This window comes from Symphalangus syndactylus, chromosome 5 (genome assembly GCF_028878055.3).
Source record: "Symphalangus syndactylus isolate Jambi chromosome 5, NHGRI_mSymSyn1-v2.1_pri, whole genome shotgun sequence".
Classification (NCBI taxonomy): Eukaryota; Metazoa; Chordata; class Mammalia; order Primates; family Hylobatidae; genus Symphalangus; species Symphalangus syndactylus.
The window spans coordinates 12,880,103-12,895,247 of record NC_072427.2 but is presented as its reverse complement, the minus strand read 5'-3'; the positions used below and the strand labels follow the sequence as shown (position 1 = coordinate 12,895,247).

The 15,145-nt window shown below is 37.9% G+C and overlaps 1 long non-coding RNA gene across 1 annotated transcript in view; it reads left to right on the top strand.

Moving 5' to 3' along the window:
- LOC129482033 (uncharacterized) overlaps window positions 1-12,038 on the top strand; it is a 35,588-nt gene extending 23,550 nt beyond the window's left edge. Inside the window, exon 4 of the long non-coding RNA XR_008657581.2 lies at window positions 11,954-12,038. This is a non-coding gene — a long non-coding RNA (uncharacterized lncRNA). The remainder of the gene's footprint in view (window positions 1-11,953) is intronic.
- Window positions 12,039-15,145: the final 3,107 nt, after the last annotated feature.

Here is a 15,145-nt window from a genome sequence, read left to right as displayed (position 1 = left end):
TCAAGTTCCACAGAAATTTTGTTATTATTCAGTTAGTGGTGTTTAGGAAGAGTATGAAGTTTTGTATATTAATCTTATTCTCTATAATTGGTCATAATATTTTGCCAATAGGTTAACAGCATCTAAATAAGGAGAATAATCTAAATCTTTCAAATTCTTAAAATGTATTTCTGTTTCATATTATTGTACTGGCTGGTAACAATACCTGTTTGTATTTGTACTCATCATGGCTTCTTTGGGTAGACACTTAACATGATTCTAGCTTCTAAAACCATCCCTAAAATGTGAAGCAAAAAACCTGAATAACAACAACAAAAAAAACCTGGAAGGCCATAATGATCATAAAGAAAAGATTTGGAATTAATGAACAGTTGAAAAACTGGGAACCTCAGTCTTGTCCTTCACTGCATTAAAGATCATTCTAAAGTTTCATCCTTTAGTTTGGTGATATCTGTAGGTTTTGATAGAAATGCGTAATCCAGCTGCTTTTGGGATGTTGTCTTTGTCTTCAGTTTGAGCTGTTTTACTCTAAAGTTTCTAGGTTTGGTTTTCTTTAGGTTAATCCTGATTGGTTTTAACAGAGTTTCTTGAGTCTGTGACTTGATGCCTTATTTCTGTTTTAGAAATTTCTTAGGTGTTGTGTATTCAAATATTGCTTCATACTTCTCCATCTTTCTGGTTCTTTAATTACATGTACATTAGAACTTTCCACTGTGTCCCATACATTTTAATACTCAGTGTAATTCATCTCTTGATTTGAATATACTAGTTCTTTATTCTTTTGTTAAACTCATCTTCTGAATTAATTTAGTTTTAGCCAACATTTTCTCAGTTCTGAAATTCCTTTGATTCTTTCTTATAAATACCAGTTCCCAGGTAAAATTCTGCGCCTACTTCTTAATTGTCTTAATTATATTAATTATAGATTTTTCAGTGTCCTTGTCTAATTGTTTTAATATCTGGTTCAGATATTAAATCTATTTCTGTACAGTTTCTGTATAGATTCAAATCAACTGTACATTTAGTTCATTTATTTTACTGTGCTGTGACATTAATATATGTAATCAAAAAATAGTGAATCTAGATATAGGAAATAGCCCCAGGTTGGATCATAACCATCCAGATTATTACATTGTTTGTCCATAAATTCCAAGAAGTCCAGGTTTCAAAGTCATTTCTTTATGGTCATTATGGCCTTCCAAGTTTGCTTATTCTCACATTTGGTACATGATCTGTGAAGTTATTGGGGCATGCTATTAGTCCATTTTCACACTGCTGATAAAGACATATCTGAGACTGGGTAATTTACTAAGGAAAAGAGGCTTAATGGACTCACAGTTCCACGTGGCTGGGGAATCTATTTCTGTTGTCTGTTTTTGCTCACGTGTTCTTGTTCTTTTCATGTTTGGTAATTTTCATTGAATGCCAGGCATTGCTTATAAAACATTCACCATAAAGAAATGACTTTGAAACCTGAACTTCTTGGAATTTATGGACAAACAATGTAATAATTTGGATGGTTATGATCCCAACCTGGGGCTATTTCCTATATCTAGATTCACTATTTTTTGATTACATATATTAATGTCACAGCACAGTAAAATAAATGAACTAACTGTACAGTTGACCCTTGAACAACACAGGTTTAAACTATGCAGGTCCACTTATATGTGGATTTTCTTCTGCCTCTGCCGCCCCTTAAGGAACAAGATAAATCCCTCTTCTACCTCCTCCTCCTCAACCTACTAAATGTGAAGACCATGAGGATGAAGAACTTTATGATGATCCACTTCCACTTAGTGAATAGTAAATGTATCTTCTCTTCCTTATAATTTAAAAAATAACATTACTTTTCTCTAGCTTACTTTATTGCAAGAATACAGTAAATAATTCATACAACATATAAAGTATGTGTTAATTGACTGTTCATATTATCAATAAGTTTTCCAGTCAACAGTATGCTGTTAGTATTAGGTTAGTGCAAAAGCAATTGCAGTTTTTGCCATTACTTTTAATTACTTTTAATGGCAAAAACTGCAGTTACTTTTGCACCAACCTAATAGTCAAGTTTTTTGGGAGTCAAAAGTTGTATACACGTTTTTGCCTGTGTGGCAGATCTGTACCCCTTACCTTCACATTGTTCAAGAGTCAACTGTATATTATCAAACCTTGGGACAACATAGGTATCCAATGTGAGTACTTTTCCTTAGACAAGCTTTAGAATGCTCACATTAGATACACATTTGCACATTTCTGAAGTTACTAGTTCATCTTTTGGCTTTCAGAGAGAGCTTCTAGCAAAGACTCATTTCAATGTTTCTTGGTGGCATGCAGTCCAGATGTGACCCACCACCAGCTGAACATCCTGAGGGATATAAAGCACACTGTATTTGTTTTGTTTTTTGTTTGTCCCTAAGTCTTGTTAATGGTTTTGCCAAGGCGTGATCTAAGCAATCTTTTTCAGCCACAACATTGCTGTTGTGTTTCCTCTATAATATGAATAATTTGACTGCAGGCATGCATGCTGTCTGGTTATGGTTAATTTCAGTCTCTGACTATTGAAGATGCTCTGCCCTAGTGTGGCAGTCTCTTCTCATGAATTCTCAGACACTTGTTTCATAGGAGGTGAAAATTCCAAGCCCTCAGCCAGAAGGCTGAAGAATAATGGAGAAGATGAGATGACACAGACCAGCATACATCCAGGGAAACAGCTCTGGCTAGGCTGGAGTGTTAAGGTGGTGAGCTACCTAGAGAACAAAGTATATCAACTCCCTGATTTTATCCAGCTGCTCGCCAGCTCCAGATGGACAGAAAGAGTTTGATCTCTCCCTTCTCCATTTAGACAAACAATACATTATTATAAATAAATGATTATTCTGAAATGTGCATAACAGCTGCAGGTTGGATACAATTGTGATAAGCAGAAGAAAAAAAAAGAAGCCTGAAATGAAGCCTTAAAAGAAACCTAGAGAATATTCAGGTTCCACAAAATAGAGATGATTCACAAACTAGAGACAATTCACTTTGGCTGCGTCCTTTGAGCTGCTTGGCAGTTTTGATGCTAAATCCTTATCTTTATAAGCATATTTTTGCCATTGCTGTTACTTTATAATCTCTCTTCTCAAGAAATTTCATATGCTTTGTTCTGGAGATCATAGTTTGCAACAAGCCATGAGGGAGAAGCTCATGGAGGGGTGTGTGTGTGTGTGTGTGAGCTATCACCTCCTCTTTTGTTAATTCTCAACTCCTATTCTATTAGTACTTGAAACAGTCACGTGAACAAATGAGTTAAAGTAATTTTTCTTGTTCTTGAGAAAACAAACTCACCTGTTACACTATGAATTTAATTTCTTTTTTTTTTTCATTTTAAAAAGGCAGACTTCTGGGAGACCTTGCTTGGAAGAAACTAGAAAGTCTAATTTTTATTTCAAATTTGCATGAATCACATAGAGAATATATTAATTCTGTTGATATCACTTTCTTTTTGGATCTGTCTGGGATAAATGAACTTGATCTAGAGAGCCAGAGGCACTGGATGACTTTCGGATGTATTGCATGACTTTCCCAAGGCAATTTCCCTGATTAGATAGAACCCATGGATTCTCTTTTCTGTTGGTTCCCAATCCAAGGTGGTTGTCTGCTTCCCGTCAGCTCTTTTTTTTTTTTTTTTTTTTATTTATTTATTTTATTTTCTATTATACTTTTGGGTTTTAGGGTACATGTGCACAATGTGCAGGTTTGTTACATATGTATCCATGTGCCATGTTGATTTCCTGCACCCATTAACTCGTCATTTAGCATTAGGTGTATCTCCTAATGCTGTCCCTCCCCCCTCCCCCCACCCCACAACAGTCCCCGGAGCGTGATGTTCCCCTTCCTGTGTCCATGAGTTCTCATTGTTCAATTCCCACCTATGAGTGAGAACATGCGGTGTTTGGTTTTTTGTCCTTGCGATAGTTTACTGAGAATGATGTTTTCCAGTTTCATCCATGTCCCTACAAAGGACACGAACTCATCATTTTTTATGGCTGCATAGTATTCCATGGTGTATATGTGCCACATTTTCTTAATTTATTCCAGCAGAGCTACAAATGAGAAACCCAACCCATTCAATAGCTCTGAATGAGGTCACACTGCTCACTTTGCTTTTAAAATAAATAGATGTCCTCTCCCTACCCTAAGGTGGGGCTGAGTTGTCCTCAGTTTAGGGAGACAGTTTCTCTAGGGCAAAGGTTTTTTAGACTTTTTTGTTAGTTGACCTAACCGTCCATTGAGAATTGGATGGATACATGGATTATCTCCCTTCTCCCCAACAAATACACACATTCCAAAATTAGCATGCAGTATTGCAGAAATTATGAAGCATCTAGGAGATATTTCATGTACACCAAGTAAAGAATCCCTGTGTTAGTGGCATGTGGAGTAAATGTTCAAAGCAGGCTTTGGAGACAGACAAACATGGGTTTAAAACCCAGTTCTGCTACTTAGTAACTGTGAGACTGCAGACAAAAATACTTAAAATCTTGTTGCGTCAGTTTTCTCGTCAATAAAATGAAGATTATAGTATATACCTAATGAATTAGTTATGAGGGATATCCAAGTGCAATATAAGCCATGAGAAATGAAAACAGGAATCACAATCTGTAATCCTGCACTATGACTCACAAAACAGATAAAATGCTTCAAATGATGACATGCGACACAACCATCAAAACTCCAGTTGTTGGAATACCAGTACCTTCAGACCCATATGTTCTAAGATTAGAGCATAGAAAAACTGCTTTAACAGTAACTCTGCAGGAATCCATGTGTTTCAAAGATTGAACCATTGCTTGTTCCAGCAAATCATCTGATTTATAAGTTCTGAACAGTCTCTGCCCAGGTCTTGATTAATAATTATCCTAAAACCAGACTATAACTTCCCTTTCTTAATTCCTCATTTGAGATACTATCATAGTTTACAACCATCCGTGGATTTCTCTAGTGGTCTTGGTATGAGGGCTTCCACTAACTACCAAGAGCCCCAGAGCAGAGATTGTCCATTTTCTTCCTTCACCTAAAGCATGTTGAATTTGTTTACAGTTATCTTGGTTAGGGCCACCATCCAGAGAAGAAAAAGCAAGACTGAATGTGAGGCTATCTAACGGTGGGTAAGAACAGCCTTGTTCTGCGAATTATACGTTAATATATTTTTGCTTATTTTCTGTTGAGTTTTTGGTCTTTTTATTTCTAGGAACTCCTTGTACATCAACATTATTAACCCATCATCAATGATATGAGTTTCAGAATGTTTATTGAAAAGATGCACTGTCTTTTGACTTTGACTCCGTTTATGGATTTTTATTTGTTTTAGTTCATCTTTCAGAAGAACTTAATTTCATGTAGACAAACATATCGTGGTATTAATGATTTCTGCATTTTGAGTGGCATTACAAAGGTCTTCCCCACCAAGGATAAAGTTCATTGTGAAAAAAATAGGTGAATAAAAATGGCAAGAATCAATTTTTAAAATAAGAGCTAACAGTGCAGACAGTACTATCAGGTATAAAAACAATTTTAAAGATGTGGCAATGGCACATAAAGAGAGATTGATGGAATATAAAGAAATAGGAAAAAAAATTACAATAGGAAACTAAAAGCAAAAACGTAAAAGAATTCACTATTCAATAAAGGTAGCATCTCAAACCAATAGGAAAAATATGTCCATTTCATAAAGTAAACTAAAATAATTGGGTCACATCTGGAAAAAAGTTGGAGCTTTACTGTGGATGAATTTCAAATGGACCAAAGATTTATATGTGAAAAATCCCTTACAAGTCTAAAAGGAAAGAGGGGAGAATTTGTTTATAAACTTAATTTTTCTTTACCTGGAATAGTGGATACTTGTTAGTTACCTGCCTTCCCAGCATAATTCCATTTGTATAAAATGTCCAAATTGTATATAAATATATAAACACAGAAAGTACATTAGTGGTTGTAAGAGACTGGCAGTGGGAACTACGATTGACTAAATGTAAGTGGGCTTGAGGCATCTTTTGGGGGTGATGAAAATATTCCAAAACTGTACTGTGGTGGTATTATAATTATCGAATTGTATATTCTAAATGAGTGAATTTTATGATATGCAAATTATACTTCAAGTTGTTAAAGTCAAGTATGATTTAGTGACAGCTATTCTTGGGCAGAACCTAGAACCATGCTCACACCAAGGTCTCTCAATATGTCAAATGACCGATTCTCCCCAGGATTAGGACTTGGGAAGAATGGAGGTGACCCTGATGAATGAATAAAGAAGACAGAACTAGAAGAAAGGGAAAATTTTCTTCTGAAGGTCTAGTTTCCTTCCATTTGTTGTCTTGCTTCCTGTAGGAACTGGCAACCTCTACTGAAAGCAGCATCCTAGCTTTCTTCCACAGATGGTGACCAGAACAGCCCGTCTCATTGCTGAACAATCACCAACATCCCTTATTGACCTCAGCCCAGTTGTTGCCTCTCTTGTTTAATTGGCCTTACATGGAAGCACTTCAACTGAAAGCATGTCAGTTTTTAGGGAATTGTGCCAAGAAGCAATTAATTTCAAATACACAGCTTTTATATTTGATGCTGCAGTTTCTGTCTGAGGCAACGTTTATTTATGTTCCTGTCGGAGGGAGATAACACACAAGCTGAAGGAACAAGCAGATGCAGACCCACGGGAATCGCATGGTCGTTGGTCTAACTCTCGTCTTGGCTTTGGCATCCTGCAGCTGTGGCTGCCTTTACAAAATGTCAGCAATCAACTCTACCCAGGAACTGTGGCTCTTGTTTCTTTCTTTTTAAAAATTTAATTTATTACCCTGGTTTATAATCTGGATAGAACTCTATCAACTGTGGGAATATTCCCATGAAAGCCTACATGCAAAGGGATATTATTCAAATTCCATGGGGATTTTTCTACCCATCTCAACCATGGCTCTGCAAAAAACCATGCTATTTGTTCCGTTTATATCTCTCAGGAGCCTACTAAAGTTTCATGTACTCCAATATGTTTCTAAATCTATGTTTCATTATGCTCTACTAGGATTCTATTGCTAGAATCCTAGTAGATTTCACTAGTAGCTTTCACTTAAAGTTGTAGGGATATCACGGAGAAAGAGTGCCCCAAAGGGAAAGCCACACAGCTGGGTGGGAATTGAGACACTTGGGGCATTTGATATACCATTTGAGTGGTGGGGTGGGCAGCACCAGGGAAGTGCATCTAATACAGCAGCACTGTCCCTTGCTGTCACTCCTTATGGCTTGTGTGAGAGCTGGTGGTGGAGGTCCAGAAGGGGCTAAAGGGTCCTTGTCCTGTGAGCATGCAATGTGCAGAGTTTTACAGTTCTGCTTAGAAGAGAACAACTCTTATGTTGGTTTGGCCAATGTCCTTCTCCTGGTCACCTAGCTTTCACTTTTCTCCTTTGTGCAGGTGAAGCCTGCTGTTACTATTTGGCTAAAATAAGCCATATAGCTTATGTTAAAGAATCTTTTTTATTTCTTTAAGGAGAATTTGGTGCCCATGAAAGTGATCAAAGTTTTTTGTTCTCCAGTGACATCAAGCAGGAGAAAAGGATATATTGTCCATTCGTGAGTCCTTAAATAGTCTAATCTCATTTCAACAAATTCCTTCCTTCCTACTTCTATTCTTCCCTCCCTTCTTTCTTTTTTTCCTTCCTTACCTTAGACAACCTAAGCAGTCAATAAAAAATCACAACCAGCAAGAAAACAAACCAGAAGAGCAATCCTTCCTTACCTTAGACAACCCTAAGGAGTAAATAGAAAATCACAACCAACCAAAAAACAAACCAGAAAAGCGATATGTAAGATCACAATACAGGTGGCCCACAGGCTTGAATATTGTTATTAAAGTTGAATTGAAAATTTGACTTTGAGGTTCTTAGGTCCAAGCAAAAGAGAATAATCACAGTTGTATGGGTCCCTTTGACCACATAGAGAAGTAAAACTATTCTTGGCACTCATGCCGAAAATTCCCATCTGTGAGTCTTTAAGTTAAAAAAGCCCAGGCAGCATGTAGGGTATGTAAGGCAATGACTTTATTAAAAAAAGATATTGGTTTTAACAACTTTGATTCTGTAGTATTCTCAGGAAACATTGAGGATACATGTAACCTAGGAGGAGTACTGTGAGAGCCTGGGCAGTTTTCTGCAAGTTAATGTGGCTTCTTGATGATCTAGTTTAATCTACAGGTGTAACACAGTTATTTCAAACTCTCCAATGTATATATGGATTATCTTGGCAAAATCTTTTTTTTTTTTTTTAATCAGGCAGCAGATAGCTCAGAGATATGTCTTCTGTCAAATACCATTGTGGCATAATTTCTCTTCTCCCCAGCCTCTTACCAATTTGCTGTGGAATCTAAGTACATAATAAGCCTGAAACTAGAAGATATGCTATAAAGTTCTTAAATGGTAAGAAGCAAAACATCACTGAAAAGTTGGCTTTACCTTAGAAAAAATGAGGAGGTGCTGGGATTTCTGGTTGTCTTCGATGAATGCTGGTTGCCTATTTGTGACAAATGCAGTTGGGAGTTCAGCTCTGCAGGGCTTTCATTGATTTTGTGGAAGAGTGACTGCCGTTTGCCACTTCAGAGCCCAGGTGAACCATCTATATTCATTAAGCCTGCTGGCATGGTGGAGAAAATGGATACATCATACTTTTCTAGGTCAAAAGATCTGGGATCAGAATTTTAAGTGTTCTAGAAAACTCTGGCTGATACCTGCACTTCTTGTCTTCTGTAATCAGTATTCAATATGGGCCATCCAGCTTTTTTATTGAGATTTGATCACTTAGCTTTCCATCAGTAACTCATTTTGACATATGATTGAAGAAGTTACCTTGCCAAATATTATCCAGAATCAATTTTCAGCAACGTGGGACATTTTTCAGCCTGGTCATGAATTAAGACTCATGCTCTTTTGTCTGACCATAAACTTAACACATGGAAGCTGCTCCCCAATTTCTTAGTACATAGTCAAGTTTCGCTCCTCCCCTATACCTGAGCATGGAGCCAGCTGTGTTTGAGACTGATTAATGAGGATTAAAATAGAAGAATCTTATCCAGTGTGAGTCAGTAGAGCAAGAGATTGAGCACACGGTGAGGGGTGTTAGAATCAGAAGGGTAGAGGGTAAAGAAAGAGAGCTAGGGACAGTTAGGACAAAGCGAGCAAAGAAGAAGGTTCGAGTAAGAAGTGTCTTGAAGAAATAGTAGCTGATGGTCATGATTATGTTTTACCTGTGAAATTCAGATAATAGTTTTGAGATATTAAAGCAATGACTTTTTGCTCCCCCCAAATCTCTAATGAGTTGTGTCCCACACATTTCCTGACCAATTGACTCAATAATGTTCATTATTTGAAGGAATGGGCCATACTGCTTAGAACAAGTTCAGAATTTCATGTGATGTTTTGAGACTCATTGATGCCAAAGCTAAGCACAAAACTCATGTTTTATTAGTTTAAAAAGTTTTCTAAATTCTAGAAGCTTCCGTTTACCTATTGAGTAAAGGCTTGGGGATCTGTCCTAGTGAGGTTGAGGAGATATAAAGACATTGAGTTTACGATTTAAGTGAAATCTGTACCACACAGGAAGGGAAAACAGAAAGGCCTTCTAGCCGGTTTTGGGTAGAACGGTAGCTGAAGGGAGAACGGGAGAACAAGGAAGTCAGACCGAACAAAAGCATAATTCTGAAAAGCCTGGACAGGCAGAGAGACCCAGTCTATTATCAAAAAGAAAAGAATCCCTCCTTACTTAAAATTACCCAGCAGTCCAGAAAGTATGCTTTTTATATTAGTATAGATACATGCAGAAACATCTGTATAAAATATATATGCGGCCAGGCGCGGTGGCTCAAGCCTGTAATCCCAGCACTTTGGGAGGCCAAGGTGGGCAGATCACGAGGTCAGGAGATCGCGACCATCCTGGCTAACACGGTGAAACCCCGTCTCTACTAAAAATACAAAAAATTAGCTGGGCGTGGTGGTGGGCGCCTGCAGTCCCAGCTACTCAGGAGGCTGAGGCAGGAGAATGGCATGAACCTGGGAGGCGGAGCTTGCAGTGAGCCGAGATCCCGCCACTGCACTCCAGCCTGGGTGACAGAGAAAGACTGCATCTCAAAACAAAAACAACAACAACAATATATATATATATATGCATGTAAATACGCAAATATGTTAAAAATGTAATATTTCATCTGAAACACAAATCTACAGCTTTTTCTAGCTCAGTGTTAGTTTCCCTTGTACCTATACAAGGGGGCTTCTCTCAGGTAAGGTGCACCCGTCTCTCTATGCTCACACAGCAGCTGCCTCCAGAAAGCTACTAGACATTTGGTACCAAAACTGATGGTAGGCCACATGCACCAGAATAAGGAAACACAGTCAAAAGCATCTATATTATTTGACAAGCATCTAGAGCATACATAAATAAATTATATTGGGGAAAAAAGGCATTGATTGGTCAGCAAAGATTCTCAACTCTTGTACTGTATACTTGGGGAGTTTTAAAACACTGATATATAGTCCCCACTCAGAGATTTGAGTTTAACTGGTCTGGCCAGGCACTGATGTATATGGTTAAAAATATCTTACTTTGTACTTTAATTCCGGACTTACAGAAAAATCATAAGAATAATACCAAAGACTTCTGATTATCCTTCATCCACATTCCCCAGTAGTAATTTTTTTTTTTTTTATTTTTGAGACAGAGTCTCACTCTGTTGCTCAGGCTGGAGTGCAATCGCACAATCTCTGCTCACTGCAACCTCCCTCCGCCTCCCGGGTTCAAACGATTCTCCTGCCTCAACCTCCTGAGTAGCTGGGATTACAGACATGCACTACCACGCCCGGCTGATTTTTTGTATTTTTAGTAGTGATGGGGTTTCACCATGTTGGTCAGGCTGGACTCGAACTCCTGACCTCAAATGATCTGCCTGCCTCAGCCTCCCAAAGTGCTGGGATTACAGGCGTGAGCCACTGCGCCTGGCCAGCTGTGAAAATCTTAACACATTTACTTTTTTAAAAAATTCTTTTTTTCACTCTATAAGTGTTTGAGTACATTTATTTTTTATGAAACATTTGAGAATAAATTGCAAGTATGTTGTCCCTTTTCTCTGAAATACTTTATATTTCCTACGAATGAGGACATCTTCCTACATAACAACAGTACAATTATCAAAATCAAGAAATTAACATTGATACTATTGAATCAAAGAACCAATGTAACCAGTGAACCAATATATGCATATTTGGGACTGTCTCTGCTTAGATAGAAACAGCTCTACAAATGCTTGCAGGTGATGCTGAAACCAGTTGCACTGGCAGCTGAGCTTAATTACTTATTCATTGCCCATAGTAGCGTACCAGCTGAAGGCAATGGTGACTCGTCGGTTTAAGGGTAAACGCTTTCCAATAGGGTTGCTTTTTCTACATCGTGGCAAACCTGACCAATCAAAGTCTTTCTTGTTGGATATAAAATCTGGCTGACAGGCCAGAACATCACTGAAGCTTAGCACAAGGTCAAAATAAAGATATAGGAGACCCCGAGGCCCAAGAGCTGCAAATGAGACCACATCTTCTACTATCCCATATCCTTTGTTTTCCTGCATCTTCCTTACTGAGAGGAATAAGTACTTTCCTCCCTGCAACTCTAAGGAATTTGTCTCCTACAAAGCTGTAGAGTAAAAATTTATTTTTTGATAAATCCAATACCACTGACAAAAAACCTGCTTCTGGACTGAAGCATGTTTCAAAAGCTGTTTACGAGAACAATAGCCTTCTGTTCTGGATTAGTGGTAAGTAACTTAATGAAAAGCTGTATTAAATGGGGTTTATTTTAGCCTTTTGCTATTAAAAGTGTGGTCTGTGGACTGGCAGCAGCATCATGGGTGAGAAATGAAAAACGTGGGGTCTTCCCGCAGGTGGATCAGCATCTGCAGTTTAACAAGCTCCCGAGGGGTGAGTGCACACGAAGGATTGAGAAGTATTGCTCCAAATAACCAGACCAACATGGTAAGTGTGGTGCTTTTTGGTTTTACCCGATTACAGGTGTCTACTTAGTTGGGATACAGCAACAGACATTCATTCCTTCTTGGCTAAATATTATTGATTGGCAATATATCTGTATTTATACACATTACTCTGGTACGGTGGTTTTCAAAGTGTGGTCCACGGACTAGAAGTATCAGCCTCACTTGGGAATCTGTTAGACATGCCGTTTCTCTGGCCACGCCCCAGACCTACTGAATCAGAAACTCTGCGACGGGGGCTCAAAATGTGTGTTTTGACCAGCATTCCAGATAATTCTGATGGGCTGTGGTAGTGAGACCCACTACCGTAGTACCTAGCTGCTCCAATAAGCAGACAATCTTGTCATTATAAAGCAATCTACCAGGATTTGAAGCAGTAGAAAATCGATGACTAATGGAGAACAGGAATGGTAATCCAGCTCAGTTTCATTTTTATCTTAGAATTAATTGGAAAATGTATAGGTCGAGTGTTTCTTTCTAATTTTTCTTTAAATGCTTGGCCAGTGCCTGGATTTTTGCCTTTAATTCTGATGTCCTCCTTACTTAGGTAGGATGCCTTTGGTGGACACCAAAGTTACTGCCTAAAAGACCAGTTTACTACAAATAGGTTAGAAGAAACCTGCCTAAAATCAATCACCTACTTTTAGTTAATCAGATGTTCTAAGTGGATGATTTAAATGATTCACAAAAGGGCATTTCAAAAAATTGCTGCGGACCCAGCTTCAGCAGTGAATTTTGTGTTCTAGATAAATAAAAAGGAAAGTTTTGCAAGCAAATGCTGATTTGCAGATGGGCAGGCACTGTAGAGTTCATGAACAGGAGGCACACCTGCTCTGAAGTTCTGCAGCCGACAAAGCTGTTTAAAGAGAATGGGAAAAGCAATCAGTATTACGCACTGGTGCCTCCAAGAAGTGCCAAAGGAGGTACTTCCCATTTTAAACAAGTCGAATAATCAGGTGCAGATTAGAATGAAATGTGTAGGCAGCCCTTTCTCCTGGGCAGCACTGCCTCCACTCAGAGCCGGTCACAGATGAGCAAAATTGACTTCTTGGCTTATCTAATTTTCAGTTGAAAATATTGTTGATGCATTTGCTTCTATGAAAGCCAGGAAAGTAAAATTATAGTAGATCCAATTTTAGGTATGAAGAAATACTTCAACATAAAATAATGTGAGCTTTAATACACTGGTCTTTCATTTTTTCAGTAATTTCTCAACTTCTTTAATGACCCGGAAAAAAAGAACTACAAAAATATATATAAAGATATACGTGAATCAGGTAGACATTTTCAGTTTTGTCTTAGGCTCCAATAAAGATTGACAAGGTATTGTTGGGCTACATCATTTATTTAAAAATCTTGATATTTTGTTCATGAACATATTTCCCTTAAGTTTTTAAAAATTCATAAAAATATTATTTATCTTCATTACTGATTTTTGGCACCCTCTTAAATTAGGCCAAGGCTAGTGCCTCCCTTATCTCACCCTCGTCCTGGATCTGCTGCAGAGAATTGAGTTCAACTTATTGGGATGAAAAAAATTGGTTTTTCTTGTTAAACATCATAGTGCAACGAAGATATATATTGGGCTTTTGAATAAAACGGGACATCTTTTGAATCCTTGCTGTCATTTGCTAGTTTGTGATTTTGCCATTTTTGTGGTTATGAAATACTGCTTGATGTCCTAACTTCCCTAAAAATCAGTTTTATAAGTTAACTTGTGCTTTTATATTTGTTAGATATTTTTGTTCCATTATGTAAATTGCATGTTCTCTGAATATATTTCTGCTGGATTTATTTATTTATTTATTTTACTTTAAGTTCTAGGGTCCATGTGCACAACGTGCAGGTTTGTTACATATGTATACATGTGCCATGTTGGTGTGCTGCACCCATTAACTTGTCATTTACATCAGGTATATCTCCTAATGCTATCCCTCACCCCTCCCCCCACCCCACGACAGTCCCCGGAGTGTGTGATGTTCCTCTTCCTGTGTCCAAGTGTTCTCATTGTTCAATTCCCACCTATGAGTGAGAACATGCAGTGTTTGGTTTTTTGTCCTTGCAATAGTTTACTGAGAATGATGGTTTCCAGTTTCATCCATGTCCCTACAAAGGACATGAACTCATCCTTTTTTATGGCTGCATAGTATTCCATGGTGTATATATGCCACATTTTCTTAATCCAGTCTATCATTGATGGACATTTGTGTTCATTCCAAGTCTTTGCTATTGTGAATAGTGCCACAATAAACATACGGGTGTATGTGTCTTTATAGCAGCATGATTTATAATCCTTTGGGTATATGCCCAGTAATGAGATGGCTGGGTCAAATGGTATTTCTAGTTCTAGATCCCTGAGGAATTGCCACACTGTCTTCCACAATGGTTGAACTAGTTTACAGTCCCACCAACAGTGTAAAAGTGTTCCTATTTCTCTACATCCTCTCCAGCACCTGTTGTTTGCTGACTTTTTAATGATGGCCATTCTTACTGGTGTGAGATGGTATCTCATTGTGGTTTTGACTTGCATTTCTCTGATGGCCAGTGATGATGAGCATTTTTTCATGTGTCTGTTGGCTGCATATATGTCTTCTTTTGAGGAGTGTCTGTTCATAGCCTTCACCCACTTTTTGATGGGGTTGTTTGATTTTTTCTTGTAAATTTGTTTAAAGTTCCTTGTAGATTCTGGATATTAGCCCTTTGTCAGATGGGTAAATTGTAAAATTTTTCTCCCATTCTGTAGGTTGTCTGTTCACTCTGATGGTAATTTCTTTTGCTGTGCAGAAGCTCTTTAGTTTAATTAGATCCCATTTGTCAATTTTGGCTTTTGTTGCCATTGCTTTTGGTGTTTTAGTCATGAAGTCCTTGCCCATGCCTATGTCCTGAATGGTATTGCATAGGTTTTCTTCTAGGGTTTTTATAGTTTCAGGTCTAACATTTAAGTCTTTAATCCATCTCGAATTGATTTTTCTATAGTATGTAATGAAGGGATCCAGTTTCAGCTTTCTACATATGGCTAGCCAGTTTTCCCAGCACCATTTATTAAATAGGAAATCCTTTCCCCATTTCTTGTTTTTGTCAGGT